Below are 14,992 nucleotides of genomic sequence, written 5' to 3' on the forward strand. Positions count from 1 at the left end.
GCTTAGGTTGGGGTATAGAAGGTGGGAGGGGTGAATGTAGGATTAGGAGAAAGCACAAAAGGAAATACTAAAGATGCAAGGGAGCAGATAAATAATGGTCCTCTGGGATCATGACCTGGAGAATCCTGTGGACAGAGGAGCCTGGCAGGCTACAATTCATGGGGTCACAAAGAGTCGGACATGACTGAATGACTAAGCATGCACAAACAGGACCTTATCCAAGACAAGAATATATTTAGGACTCAGGAGATTAACCTTGGAAAGAGGAAGAGGAACTGTTGGAACCATTCAAAATTCACTGAACCGAAATATTCACAGTAGGAAATGACGAGATAGGTGAGAAAAGGTGAAGAGAGATCTGTGAGCAACACAGAACGGAGGAAATTCACACATGATGGGCTCTATTTTTCTCCATGAAGGCTAGGTCTTTAAAGGTGTGGATGGTGGTAGATGCTGAAGGAAGATGGAACTGTTTTTCATCAGTATCTCCTGATCTGAAAGCAGCTGGAACTAAGAGCAGGAGACTCCTGGAGCCTTTTAATTGCTCCTGGCATCTTCCCCAAGCATTCCTTGACGTTGAGTCAGCTGGAAGACCAGACCAGGTTCTGCTACCTTTCAGCCTGGATGATGCTTTTGCGTTTTCAGCTGTCTCAGATTGGACTAAATGATGTCTTGGGACCTTTTAATTATGTAATTGCTGTCAATAAATTACAGTTCGGTCTAAAAAGCAGAATTGAGAATAGCAGAATGATGTATAGGCGTTACGGACATCTTAGAAGTATTCCTCTATATATTTGTTGGTGAAACAAGAAAGGATGTTTTTCTGAGTCTCCCTACGTCTCTTGGTAAATGGACAAGGTAATGAACCAGAATGCAGAGGAAAAGCTATATATTCTGGTTGCAGAAAAGCAAGGATTCCAAATAAATGATTTAATCATTAGTGAATTAGTAAACCCCATTCCTGATATTTAAATTTTTGTGTGTTTTAGCCTGGGATTGTTTATTAATAGCTCTGCTCTGTGGGGGGTATCAAGTTCAAAGTCACAGCCACTTTTCTAGATTAATTATAAAACAGTGAAAACTTTGGAGTGGAGAATTTGTAAAGATTACCATGTCATCTACTTCATTTGTTATTATTTCTTAATTAGAAACACAAATATAAAGGTCATGAAATTCATCAGTTTATAAGTTCAAAGAAAAAGGCCTCATTTCTCCAGCTGAAAAGACAGAAAGCACTCAATCAGAAGTCAGTGGACCATGCTAAATCCTATAACCAGAAAGAGCGTTTGAGCTGTTTCCAAGAGTTTTGAGTGTTAATGGATAGTTAAGCTGCTGTTCAAGTCTTTGACTTGGAAATGCAAATTTGAAGTTTGCCTGAGTGAAATGAGGCTGGAAGCTTGGAGTGAGGGAAGAAGAGCTATAAGTCACATCACAAATCGTTTGCTTACCACTTAGTAAAAGATACACACACACATACCCGCTGCTGCCCCCCTCCCCGCCCGCCGCAGCCCACAGGCAGCTCGTATCATTTCTTGAAATGCTCAACAAACAAAAATGTCTTTACTTCTTCAACCTCAATGAATTAACAGGCTTTTCAAAAAAAACAAAGATCTCCAAAAATGATTCTTATGCACAGCTAAGATTTTGACTCACTGATTCACAGGTACATGGGAAGGATGTCCACAGCTGTAATCATGGCAGATCTCTACTGGACTCCAGATCCACATATCCAGCTACCATTGATATTTTATTTTAAGATTGTTAACTTCTTTTTAAAAATTTTTGGCTGCACCAGGTCTTCGTTGCTGCACTTGGGCTTTCTCTACTTGCATTCGATGAGCAGGGGTTTCTCTTCATTGTGGTGCTTGGGCTTCTCATTGCAGTGGCTTCTCTTCCTGCAGAGCATGGGCTTTAGGGCATGTGGGTTCAGTAGTTGTTGCACACAGGCTTAATTGCCCTGCAGCCTGTGGGCTCTTAGTTCCTGGACCAGGGATTGAACCTGTGCCCCTGAATTGCAAGGTGAATTCTTAACCACTGGACCACCAGGGAAGTCCTACCACTGGCATTTTAAATTTCTTATGTCCTGAACTCATCTTCTTCATCTTCCCTTCCACATCTTCTTATGTTGTCTGTGAATTAACACAAGTATCCTATCAGTTGCCCAAATCCGAAGTTCTTCAGTTATTTTCCTTCTCCACTTCTCCAGTCTGTCACCACGGGCTATTAATTCCACCTTCAAAATAGCTCCACCTACTTCTCCCCACCTTCCCCTCCCTTAATTCAGGCCACCTCCCAAACCCCTTTGTTGGGCCACTGTGGGAGCTTCCTGACTGGTCTCCTTGACAGCCAGAGTTAATTGTTCTCAAGTACAACTCTGATCAGATCACGGTGTCAAATGGTTCCCTGTTATCTTAAGGGTAAAGTGTCGTTAAGTTTGCTGGCGGGATTCCTGGCTGGCTTAGTGGTAAAGAATCTGCCTCCCAATGTAGGAAATGTGAGTTTGATCCCTGGGTTGGGAAGATCTAGAGTAGGACATGGCAACCCACTCCAGTATTCTTGCCTGGAAAATTCCCTGGACAGAGGAGCCTGGTGGGCTACAGCCCATGGGGTCTCAAATAGACTGAGCAACTGAGCAGCTGAGCTTGCTGCCAGGCCCTTCCCATCAGGCTCTGCCTGTCTCAGCCTCAACTCTCCAGTGGCTCCCTCCCCAACACAGGTCAGACTGACCAGATCTTCATGCTCTTCTAACTCTTGGCCCTTGTGAATATGGTTTCATCTGCCAGGATGGCCCCCTCACATTTGGCATTTACCCCCATTGCAGCACAGTTCACCCTGAACTATGACAGTCTGTTTCCATGCCTCACAGGTCCTGAGGCTCTCTCAGTTAAGTGCTGTATCTGGTTTGTTTTCTACAGCATCCCAAAACTGACAGTGCTTGTCACCACATGCGTGCTAAAAATAGTGAAAATCACTGAATTTTGTGTTCAACACATATACACAGAGCTAGTTTCAGGCTAGTTTTATTGAATTTGTTGTTGTTTAGTTGCTAAGTCACGTCCAACTCTTTGCGACCCCACCGGGCTCCTCTACCCATGGAATTTGCCAGGCAAAAATACTGGAGTGGGTTGCCATTTCCTTTTCCAGTGGATCTTTCCGACCCAGGGATTGAACCTGTGTCTCCTGCATTGTAAGCAGATTCTTTATCACTGAGCCACCACGGAAGCCCATTTCTTCCAAGTGAATTTTGTTTTTTCAATACACACACACAGAGCTAGTTTTAGGCCAGTTTTATTGAATTTACCTGAAGTGGAGTAGCAAATATTTCGAGATAACTTAAGAATTAGGGAGGATTGAGGAGAAGGAAATGGCAACCCACTCCAGTATTCTTGCCTGGAGAATCCCATAGACAGAGGAGCCTGGCAGGCTACAGTCCATGGGGTCGCAAGAGTCGGACACGACTTAGTGCACTGTCTCACCCCAGAGATCCTGCCACATATACCACAAAAACCAAACATCCCCCAGTGACCTTGGCCCCACTGTTCCAATCACTCCCAGGTGGGAATTCAGGCACATGTCCACAGAGGTCACAGACAACATACATACGGTTCTGTTATGTCCCATATATTACCCTTTCATGTCCCAAGGAAGACATTTTCTCTTAGAGATTTTCATTTAGTGTATCTTTAAAAAAATCTTGTGTTAAACTTGCCTACATCTTTTTCTTGGGTAAGGACAACCCAGAAATGGCCCTTTTGTGTCTGTGATGTTGCCATTCACAGCTTTCTTGATAGGCCTAGTACAATCTTGAGAACAGGGTTGCTGTATGCTGAGTGTCAGACGATAGCTCTTAGCTTTGCCTATCTTAGGTAGTTATGCTGTGCATTTTTTATTGGTGTACCATGTTTCATTTGTCCCTAATACCTTTGAAGTTTTTCTGAGAAATGAATAATGCAACATGAACTTATTAAAATACATTTTAAGCCTTAAAAAAAAAAAAGACTTAGGGAGGATTGAACTCTAGGGAAATTGTATAGAGTGGCAACAGATTTTTGAGAAGTTTCATTTTGGAGAGAGAAGAGGAAAGAAAATAAGAAACACTTAAGAGAAAGAACAGAGCTTATGGAAATCTCTTTAAGCTGAATGGGCCAAGCTGATTATTTAGCCTTCTAATTAAACCCAGAATCTATTCCCCATATTGTACAATATATCCTTATAACTTATTTTATACCTAACAGTCCGTACCTCTTACTCCCCTACCCCTATACTGCCCCTCCCATCTATGCCAGTAACTGCTAGTGTGTTGTCTGTATCTTCCAGTCTGTTTTTTTGTTATATTCACTAGTTTGTTGTATTATTTAGATTCCCATATAAGTGATATCACACAGAATTTGTCTTTCTCTGACTTACTTCACTGAGCATAATGCCCTCCAAATCCATCCATGTTGTTGCAAATGGCAAGATTTCGTGAGAATTTTTAAAGTCAGTGTTTCTAACACATTGTCTTCACTGCCTGCTGAGAAAAACTGCATCCGGTGAGGATTTTCTTTTTGCTGAGCATTGTGGTTGCTGTTACTTAATAGACTCCTATATTAGGTAATTTTATAGATGAAGGAATCAGGGCTCAGAGGTCTTAAATAATTCACCTATATTACATCATTCATAAATTAGAGTTGAGATGCTAATTTAAAACAAATCACTTTTCAGGGCTCTTTTTAAAATCAAATGTCTGGGATTTCTTAAGTGTCTATTTATATCCTGAAAATCACAGCCTCTAACCCAAACATTAGATTTCTGCAGTAACTAATTTTCTTGAAAATACTTGTCAACTGTTCTAATGGTGCATATGGGTTCAGTCGCTAAGTTGCATCTGACTCTTTGTGACCTCATGGACTATAGCCCGCCAGGCTCCTCTATCAATGGGATTTCCCAGGCAAGAATACTGGAGTGGGTAGCCATTTCCTCCTCCAAGGGATCTGCCCAACCCAGGGGGGTCAAACCCACGACTCCTACATGTCCAGTATTGGCAGGTAGATTCTTTACCAACTAGCCGCCTGGGAAGCCCAAATCTAGGAAATAACAGAATTGAATCAAACCCTGGGCAGTATTGTCAGAGTGAGTGGCACATTTTGTTATATTGGCAACATTAACATGCCTTGTGCAAAGATAGATTTTTTTGAAGCTTCAAGCCATCCATGTGGGCATCGCCAAGTTCAGCATCGGGAATAAATCTGAAAAAAAAAAGCCTATACACATTTTACGATTTCCGAAAGTTAATTTTCATATCATCTGTGCCTTTATCCATGTTATAACGTTCCTGCCAAAGAATCTGTATTTTGGGTGCAGTGTAATTCAGGCTGAGAACAGCATGAAGAAACTGTCAGTATCACTGGCTTCTTAAACATTGCCATGTTAGCCATGTGATTTAATAAATACATCGCTTTTTGAGATGAAGAGTGAGGGGCAAGGGAAGGAAGACTGGAGGGAGGAAGGAAATATGAAAACACTGGGGGACCATTTAGCACTGACCAGAAATTGAATCTTATATTCTTTTTTAAAAAAATTTTTATTGGATATAGTTGCTTTACAGTGCTGTGTCAGTTTCTACTGTACAGGAAAGTGAATCAGCTGCATGTATGCATATATCCCCTCTTTTTGGATTTCCTTCCCATTTAGGTCACCACAGAGCACTTAGTGGATTTGAGCTCTTACATTCTTTAATCCTCACAATAGCCCATATTGTTGCTCTTGCGATTTTACAGAAGAGAAAATCTAGGTTCAATAAATGACCCAGATCTCACCCACGTTCTTACTCATAGAGCAACTTCTGGATTCCTTTGGGTTTTAGTCTATAAGCCTGGGAGCCTTAGATCCAGGTGAACTGCCCTTGCTATAATGCTAACTCCCTGGTTGCTGGGTCAACTTTTTATTCTTTGGTGGATGTGATTTTAAAAAAATATTTATTTATTTGGCCGCATCGGGTCTTAATTACAGCATGCAGTCTCTTCATTTTGGCACACAGACTCTAGTCGTCCCACACGTGCTTAGTTGCCCTGCAGCACGTGGGATCTTAGTTCCCAGACCAGGGATCGAACCCTCACCCCCTGCATTGCAAGGCGAATTCTTAACCACTGGACCACCAGGGAAGTCCCTTTTTTTTTTTTTTCCTAGTGGGAAAAGAAATCAGGTATTAATGCAGTGAGCACAGTCTTAAATGAATTTCCAATATCAACAAATGCAGTATTTCCAAACTTTGGTTTAACTTTGGTAACTTTTGCCACTTAAATGTTGAAAGTGAGTCACTCAGTTGTGTCCAACTCTTTGAGACCCCGTGGACTGTAGCCCCCCAGGCTCCTCTGCCCATGGGAATTTCTCAGGCAAGAATACTGGAGTGGGTTGTCATTCCCTTCTCCAGGGGATCTTCCCAATTCAGGAATTGAACCCAGGTCTCTTGCACTGCAAGTAGATTCTTTACCATCTGAGCCACCAGGGAAGACCTGTTTAAATGTAAGGTAGATGTGAAGTTTGAAAATTGTCCTCTGTAAGTATATATAGGCTCTTCAGTCCACAAAGACATCTATGATCCTTTTGTTTCATGCATTCCTTTAACCAGCAAATATTAATAGTATATGTGTTTCATGTCAGGAACTCCTCTGAGATGCTAGATTTATAGCTGCTGCATTCATTAGTCACCTCTGACTAGTGGATTGTGGTATAGTCTGATGCACATACGGTCATTTAAAAAGTTCATTACAAGTGACAGAACCATGGAGAGGGCTGGAAAGCCACACCTCTGAACCAATGAAGTTCCTAAATCCTAGGACTACATTTTTCTGTCTCTCTCTCTCTCTTTTTTTTTAACTGATGGTCATTTTATTTTATTTTTTGTGGTTTTATTGGAGTACAGTTGACTTTCAGTATTGTGTTAGTTTCTGCTGTACAGCAAGGACACTTTTCAATCCTATGCCAGGACCTCACTTGGCAGCCCCTGTCACTGCCAGGACCAAAACTGTTTCTGTCCCAGTCACTCACTCTTGGAGCCACCACCACTGCTTCTGCCAGAAGGAGAGGAATGATCCTTCCAACTCTGAAATTCTTCCTGTGTGATCAGTTCTTGATCCCAAATCCTCTGTTGATGTTCCTGATGGGGGGATGCTCATGTCTCAGGTTCAGGGGAGCCTCGAAAGGCAAATGGGTGGTCTTTGGCCTTCCTGCCTCTCCCACCAGGATTCACTGAATTGTTGGTTCTTTATTTTTTTGACTGTATCTTGAGGTATGCGGGATCTTAGTTCCCCAACCAGGGACTGAACCTGGGCCTCCTGCAGTGGAAATGCAAAGTCTTGGACGACCAATGCATAGTATATCAGTATGCTCAGTATATCAGACCCTTTGCGACCCCAGGAACTTTAGCCTGCCAGCCTCCCCTGTCCATGGAATTTTCCAGGGGAGAATAGCTCAGATGGTAAAGCATCTGCCCGCAATGCAGGAAACCTGGGTTCGATCCCTGAGTTGGGAAGATCCTCTGGAGAAGGAAATGGCAACCCACTCCAGTACTCTTGCCTGGAAAATTCCATGGATGGAGGAATCTGGTAGGCTACAGTACATGGGGTCGCAAAGAGTCGGACACGACTGAGCAACTTCACTTCACATACTGGAGTGGGTTGCCGTTTCCTCCTCCAGGGGGTGTTGCTGATGTCTCCTGCACCTCCTGCACTGGCAGGTGGAGTCTTCACCAAATGTGCCACCTGGAACCACCAGGGAAGTCCCTAAATGGTTGATTCTTTTTGTTTGTTTGGTTGATTCTTCTAAGCTAGAAAGTTTAGGTGCCACGTCACTGAAAGGAAAGACAAATGGCGTCTATGACTGAACAAAACAGACATGGAAATTTCCGTCTAGCAGGGAAACAAATAATCATACATATCATTGCAATAAGTGTGAAGAACAGGAAACCTGGAGAGCCTATCATGGAGATTTAAATGAATGTGAAGGAGCAGAGGAGGTGGCTTTAAACTGAGCCCTGGAAACCGAGAAACAGCTGCAGGAAGAAAAGGGTGGAGGAGATCTTTGTAAACATAGGGAGCAGCATATGCTCTGAAGATAAAAGAAAATGTGTGTGAATAACTGAAAGAAGTCAGAGTGATGTGATTTAGAGTGTTGGAGGGAAACCAGAGAGGCAGACAACAGAACATGCAGAGTCTTGGAGGCCAGGCTAACAACTGTGGACTTCACATGAGTTCAGGAATGTCATTGAAGAATTTTAACCAGAAAATCAACAGGCATAGGTTTGCATAATTAAAAGACCACTCTTTCAAATTTAGAGAATGAACTTGAGAAGGACAAGAATGGGTGTGGGTTGACCAATTAGGACAAAGAGATGATAGTGGTTTAACATGAAGGTGTCTTCAGTGGTAAAGCAGGAGACACGAGTTCAGTCTTTGGGTTGGGAATATCCCCTGGAGGAAGAAATGGCAACCCATCCAGTATTCTTGCCTGGAGAATCCCATGGACAGAGGAGCCTGGTGGGTTATAGTCTATGGGGCTGCAAAAAAGTTGGACACAACTTAGCGACTAAACAACAGAAAATCTGTGGTTGAAGAAATGGGAGAATAAAGGGATTTGAGGAATATCTGGGAAGTAATATCAACAGGTTGGAATGAATAATTGGCTATCACCCAAAGATGAAAAGGGTTACTCTTAGAGTACCACCAGGTGAGAGTCCAATTTCCTGAGGGACAGTCAGCCTAGTGGTCCAGAATGAGATGGAGCGCTTTCAGACCGCCAAACAGACATGCACACCAGGTCACTGGATGGATGAGTCTGGAACTCATAAGAAAGATCAACCTAGAGTTTGGTCTTAATCAGATGAAGCCACGGAGTAGGTGCCACCTAGAACAAGGGTCCCCAGCCTCTGAGCCAAAGACTGGGACTTCCTATCAAATCATCAGCAGCCTTAGACTAGAAGCAAAGTGCACAGTATATGTAATGCACTTGAATCATCCCCAAACCATGCCCCCACCCCCGGTCTCTGGAAAGATTGTCTTCCACAAAATCACTCCCTAGTGCCAAAATGGTTGGGGACTGCTGGTCTAGAGGGAGAGAAGACAGACAGTCTAGAAAGAGCCCAAGATAAATGGCAACGTGGAACGATTTGGACAGGGGGGAAGCTAAAAGGAGGTTGAAAAGGAAGAGCCAGGGAGGAGGAGGAAAGCCAGGCGTGGGAACTGAGAGAAGAGTGTATTTATAGAGCAGCGATGCCAAATGTTGTTTCAAGATCAATTTACATGAGGGACTGCAGAGCATTTGCTGGTTTCATCAACATGGAAACACTGATCGGAACCGCAGCCCAGTTGGAAAGTGGCTGGGGGTGGGAGCTGGGCTAGAGAGCTTTACTGAGGCGGAGGAACAGGCACAGTCCTTTCTGGAACATGTGGCCACAAAGGAGAAGAGATAGGATGGTGACTGGGGCTTAGGACTTGAGGGAGGTTTTTTTTTCTTTTTTAAAGCTGAACAGATTTCAGCATATTTAAATATGTAAGAGAAGGATCTAGTAGAAAAAGAATTTGAAGATAAAGGAGAGATACAAGTGAGCAGGGTTTTTCTCTACTCCCCTTTTGCTACATAAAGATCACTAGAAAAACGTTACAGATGAACCTGTGTGCTGGCAGGAATAGAGAAGCAGATGTAGAGAACAGACTTATAGACACAGGGTGGGGAAGGGGAGGGGAGGACAATTGAGAGAATAGCATTGACATATATACAGTACCACATGTAAGGTAGATCGCTAGTGGGAAGCCATTGTACAGCACAGGGAGCTCAGCTGGGTGCTCTGTGATGACCTAGAGGGGTGGGTTGGAGGGGTGTGGGTGGAAGGGAGGTCCATGAGGGAGGTTGTTATTTAGTCTCTAAGTTATGTCTGATTCTTTGTGACCCCTTCGACTGTAGCATGCCGGGCTATGTGTATACACAGAGCTGATTCACTTCATTGTACAGCAGAAACAACACAACATTCTTAAGTAATTATACTCCAGTAATAATGGGATTTCTTTGGAAGGAATGATGCTAAAGCTGAAACTCCAGTACTTTGGCCACCTCATGCAAAGAGTTGACTTATTGGAAAAGACTCTGATGCTGGGAGGGGTTGGGGGCAGGAGGAGAAGGGGACGACAGAGGATGAGATGGCTGGATGGCATCACTGACTCTATGGACGTGAGTCTGAGTGAATTCCGGGAGTTGGTGATGGACAGGGAAGCCTGGCGTGCTGCGATTCATGGGGTCACAAAGAGTCGGACACAACTGAGCGACTGAACTGAATTGAACTGAACTGAAGAATAAAAAAAGATCAATGGCCCTGAGAAAGAAGAAGCTGCCTTGAGATGTCTCACTGGGACTCTCTCCTCCAAGCCCCTGAGTGCTCCATAGCCCAATGCCTAGCATTGGGGGGTGGGGGGCAGAGTGCAGTTTTTCTGAGTACAGTGATGTGGTTACCTTCAATACCATTAAACCAAAAAATATTGCTTCTAAGTGATTTATTTTTTGACTGCACCTTGAAGCATGCAAGATCTTTATTCCCTGATTAGGGATTGAACCTGGGCTCCCTGCAGTGGACGTGCAGGGCCCTAACCACTGGGATACCAGGGAAGTCTCTAAAATGATTTTTAAAGGCATATGTGGACAGAGAAGCCTGGAGAGCTGCATAGGGGTTGCAGAGTCAGAAATGACTGAGCGACTGAACAACAACGAATGTGCAACTACATCCAACCATGCAGTCACACCTGGTCTGTCAGTTTGAGAGCACAAGGCAGAAAGCTAAACTGTTCTTCAAAATCCAGGCAGAGGAATTTGGGGTGAGTGTAGAGATCAGGTCCCTAGGGGATGGAGAAGTAGCCGGAAGAGGAAAGAGGCCACAGATATTCTCTATCTGAGAGGCACTTTGGAATGTAAACCTCTTTTTCCCCAAACAAAATCTCCAGTGAAATCTGCCCTGCTTGTCCCAGAGACTAAGTAGATTATTTGGGGGTACTCAAAGTGATGTTGTGTTTCACAACTGAGTCAAAACTGTGATTCAGAGAAAGCTGAACTTACCAGATAACTTGTTTTTCTTCATGAAAAAAAGTTAGGTTTCAGTTACATAAAGTAAAGCTTTTTAGTGTACAGTTCTTCGAATTTTGACCAATGCATAGAGTTATATAACCACCACTGTAATTAACACACCAACAGTTCCATCACCCACCCCCAAATCCGCACATCCTCATATTGTTCTTATTGTTCTTATAGTAAGAACAAAATCCTGGGGCTGCCTTCCCTGGTGGCTCAGTGGTAAAGAATCCACCTGTCGGGAGACACGGGTTCAATCCTTGATCTGGGAAGATCCCACATGCCATGGAGCAACTAAGCCCATGGGCCACAACTACTGAGCCTGTGCTCCAGAGCCTGGGAGCCCCAACAAGAGAAACCACCACCACAAGAAGCCTGCATGCAGCAACAAAGACCCAAGAGAGCCAAAAATAAATAAATACAATTATACAAAGAAAATATATAAACAGGTCTTTAATGTTCTGCACCAGAGGATAGTTGAAATACATCACAGCTGGAGAGCCTGCACGCTGCATTCAAGACCCAGTGCAGCAAAAAAAAAAAAAAAGATATGCAAAATAACAGAATGAATGCCACCAGCCAACTGAAAAAAGGCAAGCACTATCTGGGAGCTCCTTTATGCCTTTAAGAAACCCATCTCTACTGTCATTTTCATAGGATCTCAGGAGGTAACAGAGGTAGATAAGCGTGTTGGATTTGCCCTCTCCAATCCGAGGCCTCTATTTGACTTTGTTGAACTATGTAGATGTAGAACTTTGATAAAAATAAAGCTAAATAAAAGTAAAAGAAGCTCAAATTTATAAACCATCAGGAAAATTGCAATTGAAATAAACATGAGTCACTACTTTATATACAGCAGACTGGCAAAACTTAAAGAGTTCTCTCATGACGGGAGGGGAGGAGAAGATTTTGGGGGCCGTTGGGAGATGATCTGGCAGCATGTACCATTTGATGTATATATATATGGTTTTTGGTCTTTGAATCTGGCTCTTGAGAATCTTTCCTGTGGGAAAAAAGTTCCAAGTTTGTAATGACAGGAATACAAGAGTGTGTGCCTGTGGTGTTTGTAGAGGCCAGAACTAGAAAAAAACAAAGGCCTGTAAGTGGGGAGGGGCTGCTCCAGTGGCTCAGTAGTAATGGCACAGTCTGCCTGCAATGCAGTAGACGCAGGAGACGTGGATTTGATCCCTGTGACGATCCCCTGGAGGAGGGCATGACAACCTACTCCAGTATTCTTGCCTGTAAAACCCCCATGGACAGAGGAGCCTCTAGGGCTACAGTCCATGGGGTTGCAAAGAGTTGGACAGAAGTGACTGAGCATGAGCCTGTAAGTGGAGATGGCTGAGCCATGGTTCACCCACATTGTGGAATGTTAGTTAAACAGCCATTAGCTAGACATCAACCACAAGAAAAAAAAAATTGCAAAAACCCAAATGCATGGAGGTTAAACAACCAGTAGATCACAGAAGAAATCAAGGGAGAAATTTTTAAAAAATACCCCAAAATGAATGAAAATGAAAACAACAGTCTGAAATCTATGAGATGCACCAGAAGCAGTTCTAAGAGGAAAGTTTAGAGTGATACAAATCTACCCCAGGAAACAAGACAAAATTCTGAAATAAACAACCTGACCTTGAACATAAAAGAACTAGAAAAAAAAAAGGAAGCAAACAAAACCCAAAGTAAGCAGAAGGAAAGAAGTCATAAAGATCAGAGTAGAAATAAATGAAACAGAGACTAAAAAAAGATTAGTGAGACTAAGAGCTAGTTCTTTGAAAAGATAAACAAAATTGATAAACCTTTATTAAGATTCATCAAGAGAAAAACAGGGTCCAAATAAATAAAATCAGAAATGGAAAAGGAAAGGTTTCAGCCAACAGGACAGAAATATAAAGAATCATTATAAGTTAATGCAAATAGTTATACACCAATAAAATGGACAATCTGGAATAAATTGACTAATTCCTAGCAACAATCTCCCAAGATCGATCCAGGAAGAAACAGAAAATATGAACAAATTGCTAGTAATGACATTGAATCAGTAATTTAAAAATAAATGCCCAGCAAACAAAAGTTCAGGACCAGACAGCTTTACAGGTGAATTCTACCAAACATTTAGAGAAGAGTTAATACCTATCCTTCTCGAACAGACCAATATCACTGATGAACAGTGGTGATCATCTTGAAATGTATGGAAGTACCAAATCACTATTTTGTGTAAAAGGAAATAACAGCATTGTAGGTCAATTATACTTCAAAAACAAATTTATAGAAAAAATATCAGATTTGTGGTTACCAGAGGTGGGGAATGGGGAGGAGAAATTGGACGATGGTGGTTAAAAGGTACAAACTTCCAGTTATAAAATAAATAAGTACTAGGATGGAATGTATAACGTGATAAACATAATCGAAATTGCTGTCTGTTGTATATGAAAGTTGTTAGGCTAAATCCTAAGAATTTTCATCACAAGGAAAAACTTTTATTTTTAAATATATTTCTTTAATTTTGTATCCATCTGAGATGATGGATGTTCCCTAAACTTACTGGGATAATCATTTCAGTATGTATGTAAGTCAAATCATTATGCTTAAATGATTACATTGTAAATTTATACAGTGCTGTGTGTCCATTATGTCTCAGTAAAACTAGAAGAAAATAAAGAATAAATTAAGGTCATATCAGTTGTCTTGCAAGGAACTCCTTGAGGTATTGTTCTGTGAAAAGAAGTATGATGCAAAACAGACTGTAAATACTATTATTTTTATTTAATAGTGTCCACTTCATTTCTATATCAGTGTACATATGTAGATGTGGGTGTGTGTGGCACTGTTAGACTTTGGAGAAAAATGAGTAATAGGAGGTATGGCAATGGGGGACCTGAAATAGAAGAAGGTGAGGGAGAGGGAAGGTCATTGCCCCAAACAGTGAGTGTGGTATCATCCCATTTCCAGAAACCTCTGTGCATGTGCATGTTTATTTTTAAAAAATAGAAAAAGAAATTTCGACATAATGGACTTTGACCTATATTGCATATCTTTTCTGAATCTTTTGAGAGGAGATGATATATTTTACTTTTGCATGTTAACATGGCAAATTATATTAGGAGATTTAATGCAAAATCATTTTCCCTTTCCTGAAATAAACAAAACTTGGCCATGATTTTTTTTTTCTACTTGCTTATTTAAAAAATTTTTAGCAGCTCCACAAGGCATACAAGAGCTTAGTTCCCTGACCAGTAATCTAACCTGCGCCCTCTATGGTGGAAACTCAGAGTCCTAATCATTGGACCACCAGGTAAGTCCCAATATCCCTTGGCTATGATTTTTTTTTTTTTTTTTTTCCGATTGGAGGATAGTTGTGATAGCTTACTGTGAACAGTGTCGGATTTGTGATCTCCAAAGAAGAAGATTTAGCTTCAGGGCCAGGAACCAGCCTTGATCACTCAAGAGCTTTTGTGTAGCAGAGTTTTATTAAAGTCTGAAAAGGAACAGAGAAGGTGTCTGACATAGCCATCAGAAGAGGGGATGGAGAAAGCCCCCCACACACTAGTCTTATCAAGGCCTTATATACTTATACCAGACCCACTCCTACAACATACATCTTAAATTAACAAGATTAGAACTAAAAATAGAAAGGTCTTACCAGACCCACTCCCACAATATATGTCTTAAGATAATAAGATTAGTCAGAAGGTTTTTGTTAAGGAGAAGCTTGTCTTTGAGCAAAATACATTGTTATATTGACTAGGACAAAGCAATGTAGAAAAAAGTTTGTCCTTATCTCCTTGAGAGCCTCAGACCCCTTTCTCCTTCTTGAGGGCTCCGGATCCCTTTCTCCTCCTTGGGGACCCTGCACTTCTTATCAACCTGCCTAGGAATTGACTTTCTCATCCCCTCCCCC

Source organism: Bos indicus x Bos taurus, chromosome 8 (assembly GCF_003369695.1).
Source record: "Bos indicus x Bos taurus breed Angus x Brahman F1 hybrid chromosome 8, Bos_hybrid_MaternalHap_v2.0, whole genome shotgun sequence".
NCBI lineage: Eukaryota > Metazoa > Chordata > Mammalia > Artiodactyla > Bovidae > Bos > Bos indicus x Bos taurus.